Source organism: Leuciscus leuciscus (genome assembly GCF_965113295.1).
Source record: "Leuciscus leuciscus genome assembly, chromosome: 21".
In the NCBI taxonomy this organism is placed as follows: Eukaryota; Metazoa; Chordata; class Actinopteri; order Cypriniformes; family Leuciscidae; genus Leuciscus; species Leuciscus leuciscus.
Window position 1 is genome coordinate 15,505,641 of NC_138745.1, and position 17,778 is coordinate 15,523,418.

The following is a 17,778-nucleotide window of genomic DNA, read 5'->3' on the forward strand; positions in this document are numbered from 1 at the left end:
CGCACTCCACAGTCATCCTGGCTCTGCTGTGGCGCTCATTGAAGTACTTCTGCTCAACTGTCAGGGTCCCTGTGTCACAGTATCCTTTTAACAGCCAGCTTCGAAGGGGATAAGCCGGGTCACCGAGCAGCATGATTGGCACTTGAACGCCCATTATCTCCTTGGTGTCCTTAAGATTTAAAAGCACAAAAAAATCAAAATAATTAAAGACAGATTGTATACGTTATAAATCACTAGTACTAGATTACTCACTGGTGGAAAAAGCTCCCCTCTCTCTGCGAGTGAGTACACATGGGAATTCCGGAGTACCCTCGCATCATGAACACTCCCTGGCCATCCAGCATAGATGTTGGTGAAGCTGTTAGAAGACAGTGTTAAATTACTGAATATGCCATGGTAGAATTTATGTACTTTCAAGGATAATATTCTTGCAGATGTATGGTTGTACCAAAAGAAAGTGAGGCAAGTACAGTACATTTAAACGATTATAATAACAATATCTATATTTCTTACCAAAACCGATGATCCACGACACCCTGGAGCAGAACCGAGTGCCACCCTTTACGGTTGAAATACTCTGCGTGGTTATCCTCTGGAGCAATGATGGGGATATGACTCCCATCAACAGCTCCTCCACACTGCGGGAAACCCCATCTCTGGCGGAAGCCTTCAATGACCTCTTGCAGGTCATCCCCTTTGGGCAGTTTTATGTAATGGGGCATGAGGACACGGCGAACTGCTTCGCAGAACTCGTGTACAATGGAGCAGACCGTAGACTTGGCTATGCCGAACAAGTTAGCTATTGTACGATAGCACGCACCTGTTGCTAGCCAATACACTCCAACTCCAACGCGTTTCTGCACTGTTATGGGCTGCCGCAGACATGTCTCTTCCCGTGACAGAGTAGATCGAAGGCGCTCACAAACATAATCGAAAGTGGATCTGGACATTCGGAAGTTACTGATGAATTCTGTATTAGTGAAGCCAATCACATCAGTATCCCACCACTCCTGGCTGCGACTCCGAACCCACACGTTTCTGTGTACCGACGTTGCTACCACTGCTCCACAAAACGCCATGGCCAAAAACCTTGCGCTCCTCCTTTTTATTTTTCTCCTTAAAACGAGAAGATTGAAATTGTGCTGGCTCCGTTGTGAAAATAACTTTAATAAGGCTAAACGAGCTCCACTGTCGACATCCATGTTTAACTACTTCCGCAAACAACAAGTGACGTCGTTGACCGTTGAGTACTCTTCTGCGCATGCGGGTCACTTCTGGGTCATTTCACGTTCACACAGGAGATCACAAAAGGTCGCATTTAATTGGAAATGTGAACGGCCTTGCAAAAAAATCGAATTTTTTCAAAAAATCGGAATTGAGCATTAAGCCCTGCAGTGTGAACGTAGCCCTAGTTTCATGCTATGTCTGTTGTAATTCAATGACCTAGGCCAGAGCCGTATAGATCAGGCTCTGACCTAGCAAACATAACTTAGTCAAAATGATGCAGCACCTTAGTTACTTTAATTTACACAAGTTAGGTTATGTAATATGTTCAGTGAAAAAAGAAAGTCCTTGATTGTGTCACGGTTCATGAATTCGCCGTATCTCTCTTGTCTGTGTTTGTGTGTGTGTGTGTGTGTGTGTGTGTGTGTGTGTGTGTGTGTGGGTGGAGCTGCTGATCACTGTGCTGAATTCATGAACCGTGACAGATTGATATTGTCAGTGCTATAAAACAATTTGAGGCAACAAAGGCTCCGCATAATAGTGAAAGGCAAATAGGGTCTACTGAGAGAGTGTGCATATGTGGCCCATGGGTATGCTCAATTTAGGTTTAGGCATTTGTTAAGTTTGAAGGCCAACTCAAATATCCTTGACTTTATTTCAAATACAGTAATAAAGGCATATACTATGTAATTGTCTGTGTGTGCATGTTTGCACCTTTAATGTTGGGTGCAATAACACTGCACAGTAGAAACCAAACTCTAGCACGGACATGTTTGAAAGCACTATTTCGTTGTTTCAGCTCTCCTATGGCAAATTAGTTTGTCTTATAATGAATAGAGTGTAATGTTTAGATAGTAAAAGCAAGTTTTGTGTTTGAACTCTTCGTTTTCATACAGTGCACCTTTAATTTGACATTATAGTATTCTTTCATAAAGGTCATACCTCTAAAACTACCCCGTCACTGTTTGTGGGGGTGTTGTGTGGTTATGGTTATGAGATTTGGCAGACGCCTTTGTCAAAAGTGATATACAAATACAAAACAATATAATACTTAAATTTAACAGGTAACAATTTAAAATGTTGGTCAAACTACATTAAGGAGAATAGCAATAATGTAACAATGTCAATTCAGTCAATAGCCTAATGAAATAAACAGTAGCCTAATGAAATAAACAATGAAAATGAAGGAAAATAGCAATAATAAACAATAATGTCTATTCAATCAATAATATGATAACAATAACAACAGCATGGCAAGACTACATTAAGGAGAATATCAATAATAAACAAAAATGTCAATCAACTACCTAATGAAAATAAACAATACTATAGAAACCATAACAAATAAGCGCTTAATAAACTAAGTGCATGTTGAACAGATATGCAAGACCTCTCTTAAAAGACCTAAAACTATCACAGGAACTGAGAGGACTGGGCATTCCACCAACATGTAACCAATGAGGAAAAGAGTCTTGAATTTGACCTAGTGTTTATGACTGGTCGACACAACAGACGCTCGTCATAAGACTGCAGTAGGTGGTTGGGGATGTACATCTTAATCATTGAATTAAAATAATAGGGAGCAGATCTAGTAAGTGTCCTATACGTCAAAGTGAGAGGGTACTATAGGGAGCTGTTACATGTGTCCTCTGGCTGATTGAAGACCAGGCATGCTGCAGCATTCTGAATCAGTTGTAGCGATCTTAATACACAAGCAGGTAAGCCAGCTAATAGTCAATTACAATAGTCCAGCTAGGAGATGACCATGGCCTGAACAAGAAGTTGTGTAGAATCTTGTGTCAGATACGGTCTGATCTAGATTAGGCTAAGTATATGGTGTAGTATTTTATTTAATCTAAATATACAATGCCAGTAAATGTAGGCTACTAAAGTGGAGGTAGCCTACTTAACACGTAGTTAACCATGAAATTTTAACATATGAAATTGAAATCCTCACAAATATCAATGACATATTGTTTCAAAGCACCTTTTTGTCTTGGTTCAAGTCACCAATAAGGTGTTTTTGATATGGTGCAGTGGTGAACTTGTTCTAAACTTAATAAGCTTCATTACTATTACATACCAATAATGGACATGTAGGCTACCGTACGCTCTGGCTACACCCATAACTTAAAGGCTGTGTTTGCAGGGCATAACCAAGGAGCGTAACAATAGATTTAGAACACTGGTTGAATTGTTTTGAACATCTGCGCCATTTGGTGTAGGCCTAATTTGCAGATGAGCGCCAAATTTATCGACAATGCAGTGGAGGTTCTATTGATTACAAGCAGCCAGCAAGCGAATAAAGTACTTAATTTAGGTTATACCACATGACGCCTCCAAGTCAGTACGTTATCTCCGGTCAAAATGAAAATGTGTTAAATAAGGTATCAGTTTAAAAAGCGGCTAACGTTAAACTGAGAACAGTCATGTTAGTAGGCTAATGCTGAATTAGGCTACGTTTATGATAGTATATGTAAAAGGAAACAAGAAACACGTCAACTGCTTTACCTTGTTATTCAACTGTTGATAATATACTATAGAAGGCTATGTTGTAGATATTGGTGTCCAGTGATCTGTAGAAATGGTCCGTGAAAAGTTGTTTCAATTCTCAGATGTGCCAAAGAGTGGTATCTGCGAGTGTGCCAACCAAGTGACAATTTGTTTGTAAGGTGCTCATCAGTTTATACCTTGTTCGGAGATGCAATCCAATCATTGACCGGCACTCTCTGTGATGGTGGATTAATTAGCTATTGTTAGCCAATCCTCAGTAAGTACACTTTTATCACCCGCCCCTTCCCTCCTCGCTCTCTCTTTAACTGCGGAACGTACGTTATCATTTCAAAATTGCCACTTGAGTCAAAGCTTGATGCCTAACGTTACGCAAGGTAAGAAAAGTTAAATGTGTATTTAAGTTTATTACGAATGTTGAACAATTGCAAATGTGAAGTAATGGTCAACACAAAATAGGCAAACGCTACTGTAAATGTAGACTATTGTGTTGATGTTGTTGATGTGGTTAGAGATAACGTACTCGGTTACTAACGTAACCTCGGTTCTCTCTAGAAGAGGGAACGAGTACTGCGTAAGTATCTTACGCTAGGGGAAAATCCCTTTTCCGCGAGATATTGAAGCCAAAAAATTATCCTTAATTTTGTATTATTGTAAAACGCGTTGCGGCAGCATACAGACATAGGCAAGACGGCTCGTGTGCCTATTGGCTGTTCTGCGGCAACTGCAGCAGCCTATCGAGCGAGGCCTAGCGTGACGTCAGACCCAATGAGGGTGCTTCGCGCCCACTGCGTCACGTCCCGCCGAAACGGGCGTGGCTTAGGCCTATAAATACAGCTCGCAGACAGCTGATATCTGGTTTTTCATCGCCGAAGCTAACCAGAGCATGTGCATGCACGGCAAGATACGCAGTACTCGTTCCCTCTTCTAGAGAGAACCGAGGTTACGTTAGTAACCGAGTACGTTCTCTTACGAGAGGTCTCTCGTACTCCGTAAGTATCTTACGCTAGGGAACCCAATGTAAAACGCCGTGCATGCTGGGATCTGACACCAAAGACCCAAGGGCGAAAGCCCGGGGTTCATATAGTGCATAATCACCAGGGGAACTCACAGGGAGTCCGGGAAGAGGGAGGGGCGGAGCCGCGCTCTTCCACATATAGCAGCGTCCCTTAGACGCAAATTACATCATACAGACAGGGCGGAGTATGGCCTGAGCTGATGGAAAATTGTGGGTCTTATTTATTTGCCCATAAGCATTTTGCGGTCGATCAGCGGGCAGTGTTCATCGAGCAGTGCTCAGCAGACACAGTATTCTGAACCGATAGCATCAGAACAGACAGTACTGGTATATTTAGACCGACAACAGCCTGGCCTGTAAGGCGGGAACCTCTAGGTTATAAAACCTTATAAATGTAGACGGGGAGGCCCAGCCTGCCGCCATACATATATCTTGCAAGGCAATCCCACTTGACCAGGCCCACGACGAAGCCATGCTTCTCGTGGAGTGCGCTCTGACACCCAACGGGCACTGCATACCCTTGGAAGTGTACGCCAGCGCAATGGCGTCAACTATCCATCTGGATAGGCACTGTTTCGACGCGGCTAGTCCCTTGGAACGTCCGCTGAACGAAACGAAGAGCTGCTCCGTCTGTCTGAAGACAGATGAGCGAGACACATAAGCTCTTAATGCCCTGACTGGACAAAGGAAGCTCGCGTCTCCTTCCTCGTCAGAGACCGGTAGGGCTGACAGGGAAATGACCTGCGCCCTAAACGGTGTGTTGAGGGATTTTGGAACATAACCGTGCTTAGGTTTGAGTATAACTCTTGAGTCATTAGGCCCAAACTCCATGCACGTCGCGCTTACTGAGAGCGCATGTAAGTCCCCTATGCGCTTCACCGAAGCGAGAGCCAGAAGAAACACTGTCTTGAAAGACAGGTGTTTAAGATCAATCATCTGTAAAGGCTTGAATGGGTCACCTTTCATGGCCTCCAGTACCACAGAAAGGTCCCATACAGGGACTGAGGGAGGTCTGGGAGGATTCAGTCTCTTAGCTCCTCTAAGGAAGCGGATGACTAAATCGTTCCTTCCTATTGACTGACCAAGCGGTGTTTTTGAGAACGCTGCTATGGCCGCCACATAAACTTTGAGCGTGGAAGGGGACCTGCCCTTGTCCAACAGCTCTTGTAGGAAGGAGAGAACCTCCGTCACCCCACAGTCTGGGGGCGACACGCCACGAGCTGTGCACCAGCTGGAGAACACTGACCATTTCGAGGAATAGAGACGTCGCGTAGACGGAGCTCTAGCCTGCGTGATCGTGTTTAACACTCCGCTTGGGAGGTCAGCGGGTACCCGTTGATGGCCCAAACATGAAGGGACCACAGCTCTGGGCGCGGATGCCAAATCGAGCCCTTGGCCTGAGAGAGGAGGTCCCTCCTCACTGGCACTGGCCATGGGGCAGTGCTCGCTAGCTGCATCAGAACTGGGAACCAGGGTTGGTTTTTCCAGAACGGCGCTACGAGTAGCACTGAGCATACTTCTTCCCTGATCCGCTCTATCACCTGAGGCAGGAGAGAGACGGGAGGAAAGGCATAGAGCGGGCGGCGGGGCCATACATGAGCCAGCGCGTCCCTGCTCTTGGAGAAAAACGAGGGCGCCGGCGAAACTGTAGCGAAAAGCCTCTTTTTATAATGTCTAGCACCCACTTCGAAACCCCGGGTAGCCTCGCCCATGCATCTGCATGAATGGCTAGGGGTTGAATGCGAAGCGCGCTCTGGTCGCTCAGCGACAGAGGGGCTTCGGTGTGCTGTAACACAAGCGTCGCGCTTATGACATTCGAGGCAGAGGGCGCGCTGATAACAGCGGACAGATTGCCCGCGCTCGGCTCCTCTGCGGTGGTTAACCGAGAGGGCGAGGGCTGCTATCGCTTCTTCGACCGGCGGCAGCGAATGGTAACCTCTGTTTTTAGCATCGTCAACAGCGGAGAATGCTAGCGAAACAGAAGAGCGCATTCTAGCTGAGAAGGGGGCGTTCCAAGACTTAGCGACTTCTTCGTGTAACTCAGGAAGAAAGGGCGCTGGTCTGGACGCAGGCGAAGCGCGCTCCCCGGGAAGAAAATATCCATCCAGCCGGTTGTGAGCAGGCTGTTCAGGCATAGACCACTCTAGGCCGAGGCTCGCCGCGGCCTGTGCGAGAATGCGCATCAGCTCTGACTCGATGCTAGCTCTTTTGCCTGACGATGCGCGGACAGAGGGCGCGAGATCCACAGAGCTCGCCCAATCCTCACTGCCCGATGCCAGGAGAGAGCAGGAATCATCCTCCCCCAATGCGGCTTTTTCATCAGCGTCATCGACGGAAGCGGCAGCAGACGGCGGCCGCTGTCCGTCAGGAAGAGACACTGACGGTGAAGCTGGCGGGCGAACCGGCGAGCTTTGATGGGTGGGGGAAGGTTCCGGGACCCGCTGAGCACGCCGCTTTTTACGCCGCGGCACTACAGCGGGCGGAGGTGCAGTCTCGGTGAAATATGCCAGGCGAGTCCTCAGAGTCGCCATAGGCAGTAGCTCGCAGTGATGGCAGCCGCCGTCAGCGAGCGCGAGAGCTGCATGATCCTCACCCAGGCAGGAAACGCAGATAACGTGGCGGTCCCCGTCGCTGAGTGTGGCTCTGCACGAGCCGCAGGAAGACATCTTTAAAAAGACGCAAGCTCTTTTAGACAGTGTGTGTCGCAGCGGCGAACACACACACAACAGAGAGTGTAAAGGATATAGGCGCCGGATAGCGCAGCAGGAAGGCGATTGAAGGCGGCGCGGCCAGCGACTTCAGTGACGACTCGTCCCGCTGCAAGTGCTTCCTAAGACGGTGCGGCTTTTCTCCAGATCCAGCGATGCGTGTGCTTCGCTGAAGAGATGAAAAATCAGATATCAGCTGCCTGCGAGCTGTATTTATAGGCCTAAGCCACGCCCGTTTCGGCGGGACGTGACGCAGTGGGCGCGAAGCACCCTCATTGGGTCTGACGTCACGCTAGGCCTCGCTTGATAGGCTGCTGCAGTTGCCGCAGAACAGCCAATAGGCACACGAGCCGTCTTGCCTATGTCTGTATGCTGCCGCAACGCGTTTTACAATAATACAAAATTAAGGATAATTTTTTGGCTTCAATATCTCGCGGAAAAGGGATTTTCCCCTAGCGTAAGATACTTACGCAGTACGAGACACCTCTCGTAAGAGAACTTAACGTTACTGATAAATACAATTAGCTTTAACGTTAATTCCAAACATATAGGTTTATGTAGGCTAGGCCGTTATGATCATGACTACATTGAAGATTCATGGTAATAAGTTAAGTCCAACCAAACACGTAGCCTACAAGTAACGTTAACGTTAGCAAGATTGGCATTGATATTTAAAAGCTAACGTTAGCTAGTTAACGTTAATGTTAGTTGAATTAAACATTGTGTTCTGGAGTTGCAAAGTAAGTTAGTCTAGCTACTTAAGTCATAATATGTTGAATATGTTTACGATTTGGCTTGCTAGTATGAGGTAACGTTAGTGGTCCAATTTATTGTACAGTGAAAAAACGTCTAATTTGAAACTGTTAACCCGATTTCAGATCATGGCTCATCAAAACGAGCGTTGCTTGCCTTTCGCCTGGTGTCTTCTAATGTTAAATGTCAACGAGGGAAATTTTCACAGATGCATTATGGAACTTGCCATATTCCCGTAAAGTGTTCAGACCAGAATTATAATCAAAGGTGAGATGGTAATGTTACTTCTGTTTTAGGGTGGTGTTATGGTTTAATTATAACGTTATTGTTATTAGTTATGGCGTTAGTTCCACCTCCGTCATTGTCAACCGGGCATAGCGTTTTAGTTTAAGAAAGTTGTTTAAAGTTTTATATGTCAAGTTTGATAAATGTGCAATAATGTATACTGATGCCAATGAAAGTTTTTTTTTATCTATTGTTTGTATTGTTTCATTGTATATTCTGTACTTGTTTCGTCATGGCAAATTACATAATTTATTTTAATTAGCAATGATGTATTGTCTTTTGATTTTGATCTACGTTGTAGATTCACTGTGATATTGTTCTATTTGTACTGTTTTGTTTCAGTGTTACATAATAAAGCTATTATATATTTGTGTTGGAGTATTATATTCTATTGTAAGGTTATTACATTATCTTAACTTTTCAGAAGTTTTTAGGGGCAATACTACACAAAACTGTCATATTCATAATGCCAACTAAATGCCATGGTATTTGTATGATGTGAATGATTATGTGAAAAGTGCTTCATGTAAGTTGTATAACCAAGAAGAGTGAATGTTTAAATTTCAAGTAATCATCATTCTCATCATACCATAGCATGGCACTGTGTTGGTGTTATGGATGTAATTGTTTTGTGTTTGTAATTGATAAAAGTTTTGTGTGAAATTGCCTTTAGTGTTAATAAAGGCCACTTAACTTTTGCACAATTATAGATATATTATAGGTAAGTATTAGTGCTTTCAAAATAACGTGTTAATTTCGACTAATTAGTTACAGAAAAATCAACACGTCAAAAAATGTAACGCTGATTAATCGCATTTCATAGTGACATTTGACCCAGTGCAGTCTAGCTATTGTGACTGAAGGAGACATACGAGAAAGCAGTGCTTTGAATAAAAACATTTAGCCAAGGCCTAAGTTTTAAAAAGAACGCCCAGTCAAATATTGTTGACAGGAGCATCAATCTACTATTTTTGCAGTAAGGAATTTCCGTTGCCTACCATAGGAGTTCGTCAAGTCTGAAGTCCATAGGAGTTGGGCCTACGAGTTCGCACAGCTCTTGATGATAATGTTAGCCATCAGCCTTGTCACAGTTAAATTTGCTAACGTTTTGCTGAGCTTACCCTATGACCAACTAACTTACCGACAAACTCCCTTAATAAAATGATTACATTTGTTGCACACTTGAAAGAAAATGTCTTCAAAAGTATGTAGAAGGTGGTTACATTTATTTCCATTGCAATAATTTCACACATTATATATCCGTTTGCACTTGTAGGCTATGCTGCTTTAAGTTCTTTGTTCCTACTATTTAATTTATTTTCTTGAACTGCTATTTCTTATCCTGGACTGCCACCTACTGGATAGAAAAGGCAACAACCTAGTAATTATGTGAATAAAAATCTACATGTCTGAATGGGAAAAAAAAAGGATAAATCACACAATCACATATTCCACACATTACCGTTGTGTTAGGGTAGCATGTCATTGACAGTGAGTGGTAACTTTAGTCATTTGCATTTATCATGCTAAAAATCTGACACCAGGCACTATGCTGATGCCTGACCCGAAAGGAAAATTATAATGAAAGAGACACGTTGAACTTTAAAGTCTATAATGATGGTTTAAGTGTTCATTGATTCACTTATCTGCCAAACTTGTTTTTAAGATTTGTTCATAGCAAAAATGGATGTATGCGATTAATTTAGATTAATTAATCACAGAGTATGTAATTAGTTAGATTGATTTTAATCGATTGATAGCCCTAATAATTATACATCATCAATGTTTTTCTGTAAGATAAAACTATTGTTTTGCATCATTATTATTTTTGTTTTGCTATGTATAATGAACTTATGGGTATGTTCATGAGTTCTCAGAGTATAGTGTTGTAAGTACTAGGCTGCTTTAGCTGTGGGCTGAAGCAAATTGAGCTAGTCAGACCAAATGTTTTTGGAGGTTTTTCCATAACAACAGTCCGTGGTGACCTTGAGAAACGGAGATCTATGTGAAAAATTGCTGGATTACACCTTTAATCTCTATACAAAATTTGGCATCCCACACAATGTTGAAATAACAAAATGTGTTTATTATTTTAAAAAGACAACAAAAAAGTTTTATTCACTCAGTAACAGAAAAATGAACATAATTTTTAAATGAAAATATAAAAACATCTTTAAATTACATTAAAAATTAAAAGGGAATATGATAAAAAATAAAGCAATGTAACAAAACAACAACAAAAATGTAATCTGTTTGCATTTTTTGATCCTCCATGTCAACCCGTTCTGAGATTTTAAAAGAAAAAAGCACAAGTTAGCTAACTGATACTATAGGCCTATAGAAGGTAAGAGTGTAATCAAAGCAGGTGTAGTCTAGATTATATAAATTATACGAGTAATGTCATATTACAAATGTTTGGAAAGATGCACTGAATCTATTAATTGTTATGTTTTTATATGAAGTGATTTAAGTCATTTTAATGAAGTAGGCTACTTACCATCCTCAACAAAGGCAGCGGCTGCTGCTTGCGTCTCCTTAGGCATCAGCGGCTGCTACTTGTGCCTCCTTATAGGCATCAATCTCATTGTTCAAATCTCCGATTTTCTTTTTTTTTTGCTCTTGGAGCTGCTGCCTTAATAGGTTTATATTTTTAGTAAACCCAGCAAATTTTTTTTATTTTTTTTTATTGCCTATGTTTGTCATAATATTGGTGCCCAGGCTTGTCAATTCATGGGCAATTTCTTCGGCTGGGTCTTGGCATCGGTACTGTTGAAAGGTAGAGGCAGCCTAACATTAAAATCTACATAGCCGTATTTGGAATAAAACGTTTCAATCTTACATTTTTACAGTATTAAATGACTTACCACCAGCAACTGAATGCTGTCTTTAATGGTATTCGCCTCTTCGTCCCCCACTTTCGGAATCTTTGATGGTGAAGTGTAATTCGCCATAATCTGTATGAAATTGAAGTTTAAATGTATAATTAGGCCTATTCGGTTTCAAAGGTATAAATAGTTATCTTATATAAGTCCAGGGGCGGCGCTAGGGCTGGGCTAAGGGGGCTTAAGCCCCTAATGTTTTTAGTAAAGCCCCGAATATTTTGTTACCTTGTCTTTCTCATAGAGCAAAACAATTAATCAGAAAAACAAATGTGAATAAGATTACACCAGCCGCGATTACCTAATCATGAAAAGTGCATATTAAGTTGTATTTATATTTTTCCCTTTGCATTAAAGATACTTACGACGTGCTTTTGGAGCGTTTAGCATTGTAGCCAATCACAGACATGTCTGTTGAACTCATCGGCCAATCAGAGGCGTTTAAATGAGTTGCTATGCTGAAGATGTGTTTTGTGCGAGCTCACCGAGTTCTACACTTTCACAAACCTGTCATTATTATTGGCAATAAACTTAAGATGCAAATAAGAGATTCACTGCAATGTATTTGATATTCTTGATGCTGCTCTGATGCACTTCAATTCGCACCTAGGCCTTTTTACAATAATACAATAAGCCTTTATTTTTCTTTATTGCCTTAAATCGCTTTTATAATTAATTAATTAATTCCTTTATATAAAAATACTACATTTTAGTTTGGGCAAAAGCCCCGAATATCCACTGACCTTAGAACCGCCCCTGTATAAGCCTAATTGTAAAGAAAATACATTTGTGTTACAATGTTAGGCTATACGCTGATTTCACGCAGCCGCCATTTTGAAATCGAAAGTGAGGCTCCCCCAGATAGCAAAAAATATCGGCACGGCTTCTTTTTGCCGCCGGCCCCAAGCTGTCGGCTATAGGTGCGCCCCGCTGGCGGGGATGAAACGTTTGCCGCCGAATACGTCACTCCCATTTTTTGCGAGATGCCGCCAGCGAACAGCCGCCGGGCCGCCGACTTCATTCTCTCTGGCGGTTGCCGCCATAGATATCATATAAAGGCTAGATGTCTTAAGGCGGAGTCACTTCCGGCATCACCGGCGGCCATCTTAGGACAGGGCTCTGTGAATTAAGGTGAGTGAGCAGCACGCACACAAATCCTCTTATCTCGCTGAAATCTGGACGGATTTACAAACGGTTTGGTTTCTTACAAACGTTATTAACGTGGCTATAATTCTGAATGCTTAAACATTTTGAACATAATTATTCATATGTATGCAGTATAATAGCTACATCTCTGACGTTTATAACAAACCAAACCGTTTGAAAATCGGTAGAAAATTGAGCAAGTTATGGTTATTTAAAAGTACATGCACCATGTTATGAGTGAGCGAGCACCCTGTCTTAAGATGGCCGCCGTGTGCGGATGTCGAGCTCCATTGGCCAGCAGCGCGGACGAGACATCTAGCCTTTATATGATATCTATGGTTGCCGCCGTCTAAATGAACCGCGGCCGGCTGGCGGCAAGCCGCTTAGAAATCGACCAGCCATGAGTGAAACTGACAGCATCTTAAAGCAGCACTCAGTAGCTTCGGGACTTCTTCGCTGTATTCTCGCTTTTTGCTCGCAGGTTTCTCTCTAGAGCTCCCCCCACAGCTTCGGAATAGATATTTGACAACACTGTCGTAAAAACTCGTTGGTGATTCTCAGACACCAGAGGCTATAGATCAACGACATCAAAGCAGATGGGACGTTCTTTAAAACGTCTTCTTCATTCGGGTTCGGACAGCGTGAGGGAGCGCAATAATGACAGCATTTTAGCATATTTCTTTTGGCCGTAAAGCAATTGTTTACATCGCGAGACCTGATATCACGCGAGACTTCCTGACGCAGCGGCCGGCGACCCGCCGGCTCAAAGTTGCAAGTGCGTATTTTCCGCTCACGGGCACCAGGTATGGAGGTATTTTTGGTGCAAAACTACTGAACGCCTGTGACAGTGGAATTTGAAGTTGTAGAGAATAGCCACACATGTGTATCAGTAAATTTGAAGTCACAGAGAGAAATGTTTTAAGAGTTGCAAACTTGTAGACTTTTTTTTATCTTCCACAAACACAACACAACAGTCACACCTTCTCAAATTCTTCATTGCAGGTGCACAAATCCTATTCTACAAATCACAAATTAAGAAACTCATACGCTCACATTTTTGCTACAGTTGCTGCAGTGAATATGGTGCAAAACGCATTTACACACCCGCATCGAGAAATGTGAAGTCACAGAGAAATTTTGCTCATCTGCAAATCAGTATGTGAATTCATCCAATGAGAGTTGCACACTTGTAGAATATTTTCTCACAAATGTCTTGTATATTTTTCTAGCACAAACACAAGTACATAACTACAGCTGCTTGAATCTGCCTCGACGAATCTCAAACACTGTTTTTAGCTTTCAAGTGACAAGTTTCGCGCGCTCTCCCTTTTGCACCAAGTGCACCGTGAAATGTGGGGCAAAAGTGAGTTGTGCATCTTTAGAGGCAGTGGGCGGAGCCTACATGAATATTCATGAGTTTCCCGGGCATGCGCGTGGAACTGCTCATTCTAGTTCACGCTCCTCGTTTCTCAGCAGGTTTAATGGATTATTTCAAAAAAGGTAAATATAGTTTCAGCGCGAACTTAAACTACAATAGTGTATCGTTTTGTTAAATTCATAATGTTGTTATTAATTCGTCACTGACTGAATGATTGCTGGCATTCACTTCGTGTAGGCCTATATACAGTAGCTACAGCAAACTTCAACTCGTAAAAAATATTTACAAACATACTGGCAAAATAATATAACAATATTATTTTTAATGTTTTGATTGCAAGGTGTGCTTGTGCTGGTTTTGATTTAATAATATATACACGGTTCAAAAGTTTGTTTGTATTAATAAGGTTCTATGGTAAGGTAGGCTACCTCTAAGGTACCAAGACTACATTTCTCTGAAAAACAGTAATATTGTGAAATATTTTTATCAACTGTTTTCTATTTAAATGTTTTTAAAAATATATTGTGATGGCAGAGCTCATTTTACTCTAGATTTCAGTGTCACATGACCCTTCAGAAATCATTCTAATACTGATTTGCTGCTCAAGAAACATTTCTGATTATTATCACAGTTGAAAATGGTTGTGCTGCTTAATGAAGTGTGGAAATTGACCTTGCCTGCTATAAAAGTATAACATTTCTTAAATCATATTGATTCCAAACTTTTGTCATGTAAATCTTAAATACCAGAATGTCATGTTTTAACATTGATCCAACAAAGTTTAAAGGTTTCATTTTCAAGAGTTCAAGTCAGAAGTAGATCATGCATTTGTATCAATGGTCATCATTGTGTATCATCCAGGCACACAGAGCAACACATAAGGTCAAAGAAAGAACATGACAAAGAGAAACATCAGTATAGGGTGCAAAATGTTTATTTGGACACGGATATGGTTGTGGAGTTATTTCCCAGAGATTATTGCCAGAGATGACACAGTTGTAAAGCTTCATAAGGTAAGGTATCAGAAGAGCTTAGCAATAAATAAATTAAATGGTAATGGTTCATGTATTTAGGAATATTCTGCTCTTCTGTTGGAAATAAGTGTTGCTGTAATCATTCAGGTGTTCTGGAATTTTTGGTTTTACGGTAAAAGTGGAACGTTATTTAAAAAAAAAAAAAAAAATTTATTGCAGTGACATTCAACAAATGATAACAAAAGACAGTTTAAAGCATTGCAATGTACAGAGGAAAAGCACAACGAAATGAACGAGTTGAAGTTTGTGCTTTATATAGGCCTACACGAAGTGAATGCCAGCAATCATTTAGTCATTAACGAATGCACAAAACGTGCAAACTAATAAAAACATTATGAACTTTATGAAATGATACACAATTGTAGTTTAAGTTCGCGCTAAAACTATATTTACCTTTTTTTAAATAATCCATTAAACCTGCTGAGAAACGAGCGTGAACTAGAAATGAGCAGTTCCACGCGCATGCTCTTATTCCGTAAAATAATGTTAAGTGTTTTTTGTTTCTCATTTACAGTAACCTAGTTGTATCAAATGTAATTGATCCACTTTTGTCCATACAATTTTGTTTAATCCAAATTGTGTATGTATTAAAGCAACACATTCATGCTTGAGTTTGGTCTTACATGATTTGGCTTATTTAAACGAACAAGAATTTAAGAACAATCACACCAGGATATATTATATATATTTTAAAAAGTGTTAGCCCACAGATACATTTGTGAAGGTTTATTTAATTTATTGCAATCAACAAATGATAATAATTAGTAAAAGCCACAGTTTTAAAGCTTCGCAAGGTGCAATTTATACGGCGAGTTGAAGTTTGCTGTAGCTACTGTATATAGGCCTACACGAAGTGAATGCCAGCAATCATTCAGTCAGTGACGAATTAATAACAACATTATGAATTTAACAAAACGATACACAATTGTAGTTTAAGTTCGCGCTGAAACTATATTTACCTTTTTTGAAATAATCCATTAAACCTGCTGAGAAACGAGGAGCGTGAACTAGAATGAGCAGTTCCACGCGCATGCCCGGGAAACTCATGAATATTCATGTAGGCTCCGCCCACTGCCTCTACAGATGCACAACTCACTTTTGCCCCACATTTCACGGTGCACTTGGTGCAAAAGGGAGAGCGCGCGAAACTTGTCACTTGAAAGTGAAAAACAGTGTTTGAGATTCGTCGCAGCAGATTCAAGCAGCTGTAGTTATGTACTTGTGTTTGTGCTAGAAAAATATACAAGACATTTGTGAGAAAATATTCTACAAGTGTGCAACTCTCATTGGATGAATTCACATACTGATTTGCAGATGAGCAAAATTTCTCTGTGACTTCACATTTCTTGATGCGGGTGTGTAAATGCGTTTTGCACCATATTCACTGCAGCAACTGTAGCAAAAATGTGAGCGTATGAGTTTCTTAATTTGTGATTTGTAGAATAGGATTTGTGCACCTGCAATGATGAATTTGAGAAGGTGTGACTGTTGTGTTGTGTTTGTGGAAGATAAAAAAAAGTCTACAAGTTTGCAACTCTTAAAACATTTCTCTCTGTGACTTCAAATTTACTGATACACATGTGTGGCTATTCTCTACAACTTCAAATTCCACTGTCACAGGCGTTCAGTAGTTTTGCACCAAAAATACCTCCATAACCAGGGGGGTGCGAAACGACCACCATTCAACCCGAAATAAGTAATATAACCATTCCAATGACTCCGAAGCTGTTCAGTTAAGGTAAAAAAAGTTACTTAGTTCACCTTTAACTACTTTTCACATTTAAAGCGATTATAATTATTATGTGAATTATATCAATTTTTGTTGTTGCTCCAAAGCCATTAGGGGTTATAACAGATTTGACTCTGATTCCATGATAAGGTTTAGGAAATTACATTTAAATTACTTTGAAACTCTGAAGCGATAATATGTAAAATATATAGAATTATTTTATTCACTTAAGGTGACAATTCTTTACATTTCTTTGATTTATGCACAATTTGAGATGCACCAATAGACCAAAAAGAATTCCTTTTGTAAAACTTACTTGGCAATAAATATCTTTCTGATTCTGATTAGTTTTTAAAATAAATATTTCATTCATGGTATGAACAATTTAGCAGAATAAATGGATGAAGTTAGATTTTTCACCAATGCTTGAAATCAGTGAACAGTGAAAGACATCTGCAACTTGGCCAAAATCTTGGGTTTGCTTTATATATTTTTTATTAATTTGCAACCATGGTAATGTCAATGAGAAACATGAAAATCCTTGTTTTGACCTGAAGGATAAAGTGAAATATTTATAAATATTTTGTCTCTCTGTCACTCCAGGAAATTGTGGTTATGTCTTTCATTGTTTTACAAGCTCATTTTTTTGTATAAGGGATTACTTTGCAGTTTGCAATTGCGAGTTTTGCAACCTGTACAAATGTTTAAGAAAGTGTTAAAGCACAAACAGAGAAGTACCTCCACCGGTCGAGAGGGGCAGCACCTAAAAAACTGAAGCAGATTTACTCGTCTCGTCACACGGTTTCAGTATTTGGAGAGAGGACATATACAATCTTTTAAGTAAGTACATTTTTCCTTTTTTGTGTAACGCAATATTACTATGTTCATTTTTGACATTGTTTTTAGTTCTTCTTAAAATCTGTTCTTGCCTAACTAGTCAAGCTAAAGTAAGTTAGCCGTGTTTGCAAAGTTTCCGCCATGTTTCTGACATAGCTAGGCTAACGTTACTTGGTTTCTTCCTGGCGTTGAGTTTTTTTCTTCTTCTAAGTATGTTTAACTGTTATGTATGTTTATTGAAGTGTGAGTACATGTGGTTTAAGATAGTATTGGTCA

At 40.8% G+C, this 17,778-nt stretch overlaps 2 long non-coding RNA genes across 2 annotated transcripts in view; one reads left to right on the forward strand and one right to left on the reverse strand.

Annotated features, from left to right (window-relative positions):
* Positions 1-17,778, reverse strand: part of LOC309485880 — a 157,905-nt gene that overhangs the window by 19,640 nt on the left and 120,487 nt on the right. The window lies entirely within an intron of this gene.
* On the forward strand, positions 12,950-17,009 carry LOC309484799. The gene is made up of 2 exons (XR_014200979.1): positions 12,950-13,327; positions 16,597-17,009. It is a non-coding gene; the product is annotated as an uncharacterized lncRNA (long non-coding RNA).